We start from the raw sequence: 13322 nt of genomic DNA, 5'->3' as shown, positions 1-13322 counted from the left end.
TCCGATCCTGTTTTGCCTCTTCAAGAGATTAGCATTAATTTCTCTCTGTGTGTTTGTAAATATTTTGCATTTTTTTGAAATAGGTTTAGCATGATTCCCATCCATGAAAATATCAAACCAGATGACAATAAAATAAAGTTTTGGGAAAATACTATTACAAATAATATTTTCTGCATTTAGAAAAATCATTTCTTATAACATTTCATTGAATTGTCACACCATTCCATAAAGTAGGGATTTTTTTTTTTCCAGTACATTTAGAAGCATACAATTGAGACTTAAAGCAAATTATTTTGTGAGGTAACCCATACATTTCAGGGCTCAGATTTAAACTTCAAGTCTCACACTGTTTTCTAGCAGAAAAAACAAACTTCCATTAAAAGAAAACTCCTACAGTGTAGGAGCCAGTATGTTTGCTCCTTCTTAATCTCCTGCTGCTATTAAGTCACCAAACTTTAAATAGAAAGTCAAGTTTCTCAGATTCCGTATTTAAACTCTTTTGCATGTGTTGGGGAAATATGGATGCAAGCTAATGAAATTGTAAATTTATTATTCTGAAGATGAAAAATCATTTTAGTCCCTGCATTTAAGATTGTCATGTGGAAATGAATAAGACAATTTCGAATGGCTTAACTTCATGTGGTTAGGCTATAGTTTTATGCCTCCCAGAGCCAAGAACAGTATATATGACTGAAGGACTGTTACTATTTTAAACACAGAAATATTGTTACATCTAAATTGTTCATAAGTTTTATTGCATTAATGGTGTTGAAATCTTAAACACAAGCACACACTGAACATATTTAAAGCATGTTATAATTATCATCACTGGGTATTTTTTTTTAATGTAAAGTCAATCTTCCTCTTTTCTAGACACCAATATCCACCATTCATTTTGGATTTTTCAGCTGAAAGACTGGAATTAAGTTTAGTTTTAATATTAAATAAATTTAAGGAAAATAAAACATACTTTTTGATCTGAGATTATCCCCCATTGTTTAATGGACTGATATAGGTACTTTATATTCAGTACTTCAAATCCTTTTAAAAAACACGTTATTTGTAAATTAATATATAAATAAACTATGGCATGAAAAACAAGTACATTTAATGTTAATTGTAAGTTAAGTTTGCCCTGTCTGAGATGGGTGAGAGCCTGGGGTGATAGACTCAGAACAAAACTCTTTGGGCAAAAAATGGTCCTTCACTTTGAGTGGGGAACTGACATGGAGAAAGAGAGAGTACTCTCAGGGGGAAACTGAAATTGAAACCAGGCCAACACTCCAATAAAAGCATCAATCTTACAGGTCCAGGCATCAAATTTACAACTCAGGGAAGTAGTATTAAGATAGAAACTGGGATTCAAGCAAAGCTGGAAATATTTCAATATAGAGGACAGAAGATAAATCCTCAGGGGACTCTGAGTGGCTAAAGAAGGTTTGCAAGAAACTTCTCGGTAATATCTATATGAGGGAGGGGGTTTGTTAAGATAAACAGTGAAATTTTTGTTCATATGGTTCATTTGTGTTAAGTTTGGAGAAGGGAGGTATTTGGGGAAGAAGAGTCTTAAAATAGGACCACAAGAACATTTTAAGTCTATTTAATAATTGGTTACACATTTTTAAAAATAATACTAAGTTAATTTTGTTAAGAAGTAAAACATGTTTAATTTTAATAATGTCAAACGTTATTCATTTATTTAACAGGTATTATTTATACATCTGCTATGTGCCAGGCACTGTTCAAAGTCTGTTTTCCACAGATCCTAGATGGGAATAATGGTAGAAGATTAACCTTAATATTCTCAGGTTGATTCCCAAGGCAGTTTCAAGTCCTTAAGAACAAGGATCACCAGAAAAAAATATCTGTTCTAGTGAGACTGGGACAGATAAGAGAGAAAAATCTTTGTCCAACTTAATGGGTATCAAAGAAAGGGGGGTGATAGAGTTTTGAGTTGAAGAGTTTTTCTACTAATAAATAATGTTTTGTTTGTAGAGAGATACAAGGATTTTACGTTAGATAAAGCAAGAAAATCAAGTTGTAAGTACAGACAAGCTTTCATTCCTCATCAACATAAAATCATCTGGCTAAAAAAATGCCACATGTCAGAAGGATCTCTAAATGAGTTGTTTCTGACAAGACCCTGCCACGATCTATTGTCAAAAATCTGGCCTTATGGCAGTCTGTACTTTACCTGTCCTTGAAAAGGAGTTTTAGAAGGAAGAAATCTAAGTGAATCTAGAAAGTACAGGTTTTCAAAGAAACATGGCATCCGGCTTGTGTTAGGGCGGAAATATGGTGACTGTTTATCAACCCGTGGAGTGCCATGATTCTGTGTGGATAGAGATCTTACTTTAATAGGCGTAGAAACTCCAGGAAAGAATTTAAAAAGTTACATAGAATCATATAATCATACTGGATAAAACATGTTTTGATTCATAGCGTTTTACGGGCTGTAGATATATCTGGATTAAATAGTTTTGGTTAGAGCTGCAACATTTGGTAGATATTTTCAGGTATAGGCAACAAGTATATAATTATGAGTATTTCAAAAAATTCTCATTAAAATATTAATAAAATATAATATTAATAAAATAATAATTTATCAATTAGTAAAATAAAAGACAGTAGATTAATAACTATATAATTAATAAACAGAATATATAATTAATAAACATGATCATTAATAAATTAATAAAGTAATAATGCTAGAGATAGAATTTTATTATATTATGAGAGATTACTATTTAACTATTTAAAAATTATGTAACAACATTTTTGGCAAGAAAATATAATTACAAGTAATTGTTATATATGTCAAGTAAAAGAAACCTGATTTAAAATAATATGTCAGTATATGCATAAATGTATACATACATATGATTTATAATGTTAAATAACTAAATTAAAAATTATTACCTCTGGATATATGGAAGAATTATAAGCATTTAGTTTTATATTATTTTTCTATGCCATATTTTTAATTAATATACCTTTGACTGGTATGATTTAGGTCATAAAACATCAATAAATTAAAGATTCTATTTCTTAGACTAAGCCTAAAAAAATAGAATTCTGTCTTGACAAACCTTTTCTTGCTCTCTGTATAGAATACATGTCTTAGAAACAAACTCTGCTACCAATCACAGACACCCTAAAAAGAACTTGTATAGAGTAATATATGATAGTATAACTGAGATAAAAATTCAGACTTCATGCTTTTTTATATCTAAAAGTCAATTTTTAAGAGTTAAATAATTATTTTAAACTTTGGTGCAATTTACCATACCAATAGTTCTCAAACCTGTAATAGCACCTCCACTTGGGAACTTGATAGGAAAACAAATTCCCAGACCCAGCCAGAGTATTGATTCAAAAACACTGTGTGTGGAGCCCAGCAATCTGTGTTTGAACAAGCACCATAGGAGATTCTCAATTTTGTTAGTTTGAGAACCACAGTCCACATTGCAATATATAGACAGAGTTTCGGCAGCTTCCACCTGTCTAAATTCACAGAATGATACCTCATTAGAGTTGACAGCTTACTTCAGATGTTAGCCTGAGTGCTATGATCTCAACTTTCTTTTTTTCTTTTTCTTTTTTTTCTCCAGAAACATTCCCAATTAAATAACATCAAATAATATCTCAACTACTACATAATTTTTGGTCAGAGAGATTATATTTTATTTCAAAAACATTTCACTCTTAAATGTTTCTTTTTTCTTGGTAGTAGGTTAAGTGCCACCAAACAAGCAAGAAATATTGATATGCAGAACATGTAAATTCAAGATCCCAAATGAAACATCAAAACTACAAGCAGATATGCAGAGAGAACATCTCAGGATAAATAATACAAATACTGTTTATAAAATGCAAAATTCTAGAAACCAGAAAAAGCCATCCTATACAGACGTATCAGTGATTTGTAAATTAAAAGCAGGAACAATGCCTGGGGTTCTGCAAAGGCCTTTCCAGTTACGCTTACCTGAAATCCTTTTGGGAAATTGGCAGAAGCAAGTAATGAATAAATAAATAAAATTTAAATACTGAGTGAAGTTAATCAGGTCAACAGGAAAGCCAGAAACTCCAGCAAACTCCCGCAAGTGGCAAAGTGATATGTATAAAAGGCAGCAAAGTGGCTAGAGCTGGTCTCATTTCAAAGACTTCATTCACCAATGTCACAAAGTGAGGTCACTTACTCTCGTCACCATCTGGCCTCCTTGTTAAGGCTGCAGATATGAAACATATTGTCTTAAAAATGAAAAGTTAGGTGGGGCACCTCAATCCTTTTTGACTAATCTCTTATAGTACCAGAAGTTTCTATGATAATTCCTTTGAGCTTCAATTAAGACAGATCAATTTAGAATAAGATAATAGAAGTTTCCTGACCTGTTGATATTATTATGCTTTGGAGTGTCAACCTTTGGAGGATATATCCCCATTGTTTTTCTTTTTGAACCAAACAACAATGTAAATTCACAACCTCTAGGCAGAAATGTCCATACACCACAATTCTCACACATATACACCTATAAATTTCAAGCAAATTCTTAAGTTTTAGAAGTCATTCTGATTGTACTCTCATTTTCTACAGAAACCATAGCCTGGTTTGAGGTTTAGTTTGTTGAGCACTCAGTTAATGAGGCCACAGTTAGGACTTTGATCTCCATTTTAGAAAGTTAGTTTTTCTTTTTTAAACATGTCTTACCCTTGGGAAGCTGATTCACATAATGCTTACTATCATTTCTCACGAGAGAGCTAGAGAATGAGATAGATCAAAGAATCACTAAAAAAACAAATCAAAGTACATGTTCTCCTATAGTGGGTCATTAATTGTAGTGGAGCAGAGCCGGTACTCAGTAAATTTTTCAGCTGTTGCTGCTGTTCCACACCATGCTCCTTCCTTTCTACCCATCACCACCTTGTCATCTATCTACTCCCCGTGGGCTATGCCCATCATGCACTCCCCTTCACCACAAGTTCCTTCCCTTGTTGTGATGGCATTGTTTGGAAATCACTGGCATAGACGTTGATTTTTGACAATACCAGATATTTTCTGTAATTGCTTCTAACACCATGATAAGGACTGAAGAGTGAATGATCTTAATATACAAAAAAATGACTGCAGAAAACAAAAAAATGTATATTCTTTTATCAATGCCACTATTCAGCCATTATCACACTCAGTTTACATTTCTGCATGTATTTATCTGAATAGATAAGAAGCAGGGACACTAATGATGATGATCTTAGGAAAGAAGTGATGACCTTTTACTGTAGAAATTAATAGTAGGCAGATAGTAACCGATCCCGTTTGCTTTTTGTTAAGAAAATGAAGTGCAATCTGTCTACACTCCTTTTTTTTTTAATCAATTTAATTTTTTTTATAAACATGTAATATATTTTTATCCCCAGGGGTACAGGTCTGTGAATCTCCAGGTTTACACACTTCACAGCACTCACCATAGCACATACCCTCCCCAATGTCCATAACCCCATCCTCATCTCCCTCCCCCCCTGAAATCCTTTTGGGATTTCAGTTTATTTTGTGAGATTAAGAGTCACTTATGGTTTGTCTCCCTCCCAATCCCATCTTGTTTATACCCCCAGATGCAAGCCAACAGCAAATCCTGTTAATTCTAAGTTATGTTAAAATTAAATACAAAATGGAAATCGGTGTTGAAAATTCCCAAGCAGACAAAATCAATTAAGCCACATAAGCAAGACTTAATTTAGCCTATTTCGCAAAACAAATGAAACGTGGGTCACCTTTCATAAATACTTCTGAATACCATTAAGGCAACTTAAGCTATTCCCCCAAATTAGCTTGAAGTAACCACTTTTAACCATTTCCCTATTACTAGGGAAATGATAATGGTATAACCAATTACTATAAGGAATTAACAGCTTCCACATTTTTACTACATGAGCTGCCCTGTAACAATATACCTCTGAGCCTCATTCCATTGTTGAGTTGAAAGCGCCCAGCTCACGAACTTTTTATGTGCGTCATAAACTCTTACTGATTACTATTTCAGTGATCTAGTGGTTTTAATTTGGCTATTTCTGAATTTTTGACCCTTATAAATGCATTCAGTAAGCAAGCACTTGGTCATTTCTGCCAGAACCATCCTGTTATAAGGATGATTTCACTTCAGTTTTGTCAATATCTTCAATAATCCATTGACTTTAGGATTACTCTATTGCACAGCAATAGCTATCTTTTAAAATGTTACTTTATTCTCAGAATTCTTTGATTCTCATCTCTCTCAGAGTAAAAGCTCAAGTATAAACACGGCCTTAAAGACCTATGTGATCTTTCCCATCAATCTCTTAATTATTTGAATTTAACTCTACCTGACATTCACTCTGCTCTCATTCACTCAGCTTCTTACTGGGGACGCATGATTCCTTTCACAGACATAGGAATACTTGCCTTCATTTTCTTCTGACTTTAAAAGAAATTAAAATGTGTGAAAAATTTCTGGCCCTTAGAAGCTACCATGGGCTGTAGATACTTGGCCTACAGTGCCTCGTAGACAGTAGCTCCTGCTTTCTATGCTTTCTAATTTCTAATTTCATACTCACTAAGGAATATCTGGAATGTGATTCCTCCAAATAGCCAGAGATATGTTGTAAAGAATAATTGTATTACTTAAAATGGGGCTCTAGGGTGATCTGTCAGATGTGATAATGGAATAACATTGTGGAGAGGCACTGTAAGTGAAAAAAAAAAAGTTATTATGCTCACAGTCTTAGAAGGGAAGGTACAGCAGGCAGGAAACCATGTGGGAGGAGTTCTAAGGGAGCCAGGACAGCATAGGACCCATAGGTAAGTGCTTCTGTTGGGAGGCATGTAGAGTACGTAAGAAAAAATAGGAGCATATTTCATGGGTACACTTGAATGTCACCACGTCATAGTTGTGGAAAGCAAGGAGGGGAATTTGTAGCAAAGACCAGCCTTATTACAGTGGTGCACCTATTCACTGGGATGTTGAGGAACCAGGGAATATGAAATTTTAAAACTTTATGATTTACAAGGTTCATTTCTATAGGTATCCTCTGCCAAAGGACTTCTTTGACCTTACTATAATAAAGGTCCCAAAGTCCATCATTTCTTCATCCTCCTCACTTACCATTTTTTGCATTGCACTTTTTAAGAACTGATACATTTTATTTGTTCTTTTATTGTGTTGTCTCCCTAAACATGAATGAGTGCTCTATGACAAAGGAATGTTGTATTTTGTGTATTACTTTTCCTCAGGCTCCTAAAAGTGTACCTTGAAATAAGCTTCAACATATAATTTGATGTTCAAAAAATAAATAACTTAAATTTTTTTCCAAGTGGAAAAGAATAAGGTAGTTTCTTACAAAACTAAACAAGTGTTTCCTGTACTACCTCACAACTGTACTCTTAGGAATTTTTGCAAATAAAAATGTTTTCATAATCTTATTTATGTTACTCTATAAAAATGAAGTTGATTTTTTTTTCTAGATTGATATTTACCTCACAACTTTGCTGAACTAATAAGTAATTTCTAATAGTATCTTCTGTGTTTTACAAGTTTCCATATAAGAGATCATTGCCTCTGTTTTAATTATTCCTTTCCTATCTGGGTGACTTTTTTTTTTCTTTTTAGATTTTATTTATTTATTTGACAGAAAGAGATCACAAGCAGGCAGAGAGGCAGGCAGAGAGAGAGGGGGAAGCAGGCTCCCTGCCGAGCAGAGAGTCTGATGCGGGGCTCTATCCCAGGACCCATGACCTGAGCCGAAGGCTGAGGCTTAGCCCACTGAGCCACACAGGCACCCCTGCACAACTTTTATTTTAGTTTATTTTAGATTAGTTTAGTTTTATTTTATTGTTTTATTTTATTTATCTACCTCCCCAGAATAACCAGTTGAATTGAAGTGGCAAGAGAGAATAATTTTATCCTGCTGCTGACCTTAGGAGAAATACACTCCATCTTTCACCCTTGGCTAGCTTTGAATTTTTTATAGATGCCTTTTATCAGAATGAGGAGGTTCCCTTCTAGTCTTAGTTTGTTGAATATTATTTATTTATTTGTTCAAAAGGGTAGGTTTTGCCAATATTTTTTCTGGAGTCTATTTAGATAATCATGCAGATTTTTCCTTTATTTTATTACTATGGTAATTACATTGATCAATTTTTTAATATTAAACCAACCTTGCATTTCTAGGATAAATGCCACTTTGTCATTATGTGTAATCCTTCTTATATGTTTTAGAGTTGATTGATTTGTTACTATTGTGTTGTGCATTTTTAAAGGCATTTATCTGTAAATTTTTTCCCTTATTTTTTGCTTGGTTTGGTTATTAGGTTATATACTGAACTCATAGTATCCATGGGGAAGTGTCTCCTCTTCTGTTTTTTGGAAATGTTTGAAAATGTTCGCTGTTAATCCATATTTAAATGTTTGACTGAATTCGATAATGAGGCTATTTTTTTTTTTTTTTGCCTGAGCTTTAATTTGTTGGAAGAGTTTTAATTGCCACTGCAATTGTTTTACTCATTAGGTCTACTTAGATTGTTTGCTTTTTCTTGAGTCAAATTTTATACTTTGCATCTTACTAGAAATGTTTCCGTTTCATCTAAGTTATCTAATTTGTTGGTATGTAGTTTTAATAGCATTTTCCTGTTTTTATAGCATTCCTCTTTGTTTCCATAATGTCACTAATGAGGTTCTCTCATTCATTCTTAATTTTAGTAACTAGTAACTAGTAACTGGTAACTTCTCTCTCTTGCTTTCTTTTTCTTTCACTCTCTTTCCTTGGTAAAACTAGCTAAAGGTTTGTCAATTTTGTTTGTCTTTCCAAAAAACTAGTTTTGATTATGTTGATTTATTATATTTTCCTACTCTCTATTTTATTAATTTCCATCCCAATCATTTTTATTATTTCCTGATTTCTGTTTGATTTAGGTTTAGTTTTATCTTTTTCACCAGTGTTTTAAAGTTGAAGTTATTGATTTAACATCTGTCTTCTTTTTTAGTACTGCAAATGCTCTATTATTCCCAAATAAACTCATCTTTTTGAGCTTGTGTAAGTTTACCTTTTTATTTAGGTCAACAGTATGTGTATGCAGAGAGAGAGAGAGAGAGAGAGAGAGAATGGAGGAAAGGGGGCACGTGGAAGAATGTAGATTTTAGACAGTGAAGTCTGGCTTATCATATTGATGTTAAGATTTAGTAATTCTACTAAATGAGACAAGTTGCTTGGCTTCTATGAACACTCATTTCCTCATCAGAGGAACTGTGATTCATACTTGAGTTCTGCTACAGAAAGAACTATGTACATTTCTCAACATGATACCTGGAGAAAAATAGTTTTTCAATTACTTTTATATAGTATTTATATCAGCAAATGTAACTTATCTTTTATGGATACAAAAAAATAATGGTGTAAAAACATTTGTATCAGAGGGGACATACACATTGAAGACATATACACATAAGATAAGACATACCATTCATCATATTTATAATGTGGAGAAATAAAATCATATTCCTAAAGGAAAACTAAGTAAATTATTTACATGTGGTAATTCATGGTTTCTGATATACTCATGGGTGCTATTATTTTCATGATAGTTAAAAGAAATAATAAAAATCATACCAGTTACTTTTTTCAGGGATATCGTAAGATCATTAAAAAAAATTTTACTTATCAGCTTCTATTTCCAAAAGCAATTTTTATGGTATAGGAGTTATTTGTTCTCCTTGATAAATAAACAGGATTTATTTTTAATAAATAAACTATGCAAACATTATATGTTTTTTTCTTTTTTAATATGTCAGAACCAAAAACAGTAACAAAATACCAGATATATATCAAAAAATTTTGCATAGCTGAATACTCAAATAGTATGGGTGGTACCTAGTATTTTAAAATAAATGCAGAAAAAAATTTGAAAGTAGTGGAAATAAAAGTTTTTACTGCTCTCAGTAAAGAATAAATATTGTTTTCCATTATCTCAAACTTCAAAATATGAACTGCATTAGGAAGACTATTTTTTAAAGAGTAGAATATAGTGAAAAAGAAGAACATTTCTCTAAATATCCCATATTTATTTTAATGCAGGACATCAGCTGTCAAAACTAATCCTATACCAAAACAAAATGATGGTAATTATTTAACATTGATGAGATGAAAATTTTTTTGGCTGCCACAAAAGGATTTCAGTCAGAGCTTTATGATTTTGTAGGGATAGAAATTATACTGAAATTATAAAAGACAATAAAATTTACTAAGCTTTATAATTTTTGATATTTAAAAAAAATACCTACACAAAGGCTAAGGATTGAAGGCTACAGAATACACAGTATTAAATAATGTTAAATCATTAATTTTTCCAAAGAAGATACACAGATGGCTAACAAACACTTAAAAAGATGTTCAACATCACTAATTATCAGGGAAATGCAAATCAAAAGCACACTGAGATATCAACTCACACCTGTCAGAAATGGCTAGTATCAAAAAGACAAGAAATAATAAGTTTTGGTGAGGGTGAACTGTCCCACTGTTGGTGGGAATGTAAACAGTTGTAGTCACTGTGGAAAACAGTGTGGAGGTTCCTCAAAAAATTGAAAATAGAATTATCATATGATCCAGCAATTCTACTACTGAGTATTTGCTCAGAGAAAATGAAAACACTAAGTTGAAAAGATTTATATATCTCTATGTATATTGCAACATTATTTATAATAGCCAAGATATGGAAATAACCCAAGTGTCTATCAGTAGATGAATGGATAAAAGAAGGTGTGGTATATGCAATAGAATATTATTTAGCCATTAAAAAGAATAAAATCTTGCCATTAATGACAGCATAGATAGATCTAGAATATTATTCTAAATGATATAAGTCAAAGACAAATACCATATGACTTCACCTATATGTGGAATCTAAAAAATACAAAACAAATGAACAAAGAAATAGAAACAGACTCATAAATATTGACAACAAATTGGCAGTTGTCAGGAGGGAGGGATGGGTGAAATAGGTAAAGGGGATTAAGAGATACAAAAATAAAATAAATGTGTTATAAGTAGTGATAATGAAAACTGCATCATAGGGAATATAGTGAAAATACTGCAAAAACTTTGTATGGTGATAGATGGTAACTATATTTATTATGGTGAATACTGTATAATGTATAGAATTGCCAAATCACTATATTGTACACCTAAAACTAATTAACAGTACATGTCAACTATGCTGAAACAAAAAATAAATAAATTAACACAAAGAAGTCTTCAAAATGTAATTTTTGACCTGAGTTTTATTTCTCAGGTATATTCTGAAATAGAAGTTTTAATTTTAATGTAATGAGCACTTACATAATTAAATCAGGCTTTACTTAATTTTGTTTTCTAATAAAAAAGTTGTCAGCTTCATAATGAAAATATATGTTTAAGATAGGAATTAGAATATTTATGCAGTTACAGTAGGAAATATTGCTTAGAACCTTGCATTGCATCTTGCCTTTAAGTAATATTGTGGTAAGTACCTTAACAAAGTGACAAAACAATATGATTAAATAATACCTAGTTACTTAGTAAGGTATAATTGTATTTCATTAGAATCTTGAGTTTTTTTAAAACATGAGCACTGAATTTTATTTGTGAGTGATGAATCACTAAATTCTATTCCTGAAACTAATATTAAACTATATGTTAACTAACTGGAATTTAAATAAGAACTTGAAACTGCAAAGAAAAAAAAAGAAAGAAGAAGTGCAAATTATCAAAAAATAAATAAATGTATTCCTATACAAGTCCCATTTTTTATTCATATAGAACAAATGCACTGTGAGAGTTTATCCTTCCAATATTTACTTTTCTTAATAATTAATATATATTAATTATTAATTATTATATCCTGAGATATAATCCTGAGATATATTCCTGAGATTGAGGAGTTGATGCCTCTTCATTGTGAGTATCTGAATCCAGACATCCCTAAGGCCATACTATTCTCTGCATTCCCTAATTAAATAAAATTAAGCCAGTTTAATTTGATGCTCTGAACAAAGGTAAGAATCCTCATTAATACATGCAGACCAAAAATTTGTGTCCTATATATGACAAAATGGAGCACAAAAGATGTCTAGAAAAACATTCCATAAATACTTAACTATCTTGGCATGCCAAATATGGCTTTAGTCTCTATATTTTTTAAAATAAATCTTTCAAATATTTAAAAATTTAAAAGTAATATAAATGTTATCTTAAATATATAATTTTCATAAATTAAGCAGAAGAGAAAAATAATTTTTATATATTTTTCTTGTTTCAGCTATATTTTTTCAGGGGTGTATTTGTTTTATTTTCTAGTGATGCATTTATTGTATTTCTGTTATTAAGCACACCAGGTTTCCACTACTAGCCAATAGAAACTTCTTAATAGATTTTTTAAAAGATTTTATTTATTTATTTGACAGACAGAGATCACAAGTAGGCAGAAAGGCAGGCAGAGAGAGAGGAGGAAGCAGGATCTCTGCAGAGCAGAAAGCCCAATGTGGGACTGGATCCCAGGACCCTGGGATCATGACCTGAGCCAAAGGCAGAGGCTTTAACTCACTGAGCCACCCAGGTGCCCCAGAAATTTTAAATTTCTTAAAGAAATTGATTTCCTCAAATATTTTTTTTAAGATTTTATTTATTTATTTGACAGAGATCACAAGTAGGCAGAGAGGCAAGCAGAGAGAGAGAGAGGAGGAAGCAGGCTCCCTACCAAGCAGAGAGCCGGATGCAGGACTCAATCCCAGGACCCTGAGATCATGACCTGAGCCGAAAGCAGAGGCTTAACCCACTGAGGCACCCAGGTGCCCAGATTTCCTCAAATATTTAATGGGATTATTAAATCTACTGATTTCTCACTTTCCTTTATCTGTGAAATAAGACTGACAAATACAAATTTATGTTTTTAAACAATGGTTTACCTAGATATAAATGCTCCTAAATTACCTGGCTACTTTTTTTTTTTTTTAAAGATTTTATTTATTTATTTGATAGAGAGAGAGATCACAAGTAGGCAGAGAGGCAGGCAGAGAGAGAGGAAGGGAAGCAGGCTCCCCGCTGAGCAGAGAGCCCAATGTGGGACTCAATCCCAGAACCCTGGGATCATGACCTGAGCCGAAGGCAGCGGCTTAACCCACTGAGCCACCCAGGCGCCCATGGCTACTTATTTTTGAGAGCTTATAATTTCTGTAACTACCTCACCAAATACTCTTTGAAAATGTTTTGTACTTAGAAATTATTGTATCAACATTCTACAAAATATTTCAAGAGAAAGT

This window comes from Mustela putorius, unplaced genomic scaffold (genome assembly GCF_011764305.1).
Source record: "Mustela putorius furo isolate JIRA1106 unplaced genomic scaffold, ASM1176430v1.1 tig00003845_pilon_pilon_pilon, whole genome shotgun sequence".
NCBI classification, from domain to species: Eukaryota; Metazoa; Chordata; class Mammalia; order Carnivora; family Mustelidae; genus Mustela; species Mustela putorius.
The sequence above is the reverse complement of the archived record's forward strand: the minus strand, read 5'-3'. Positions refer to the sequence as shown.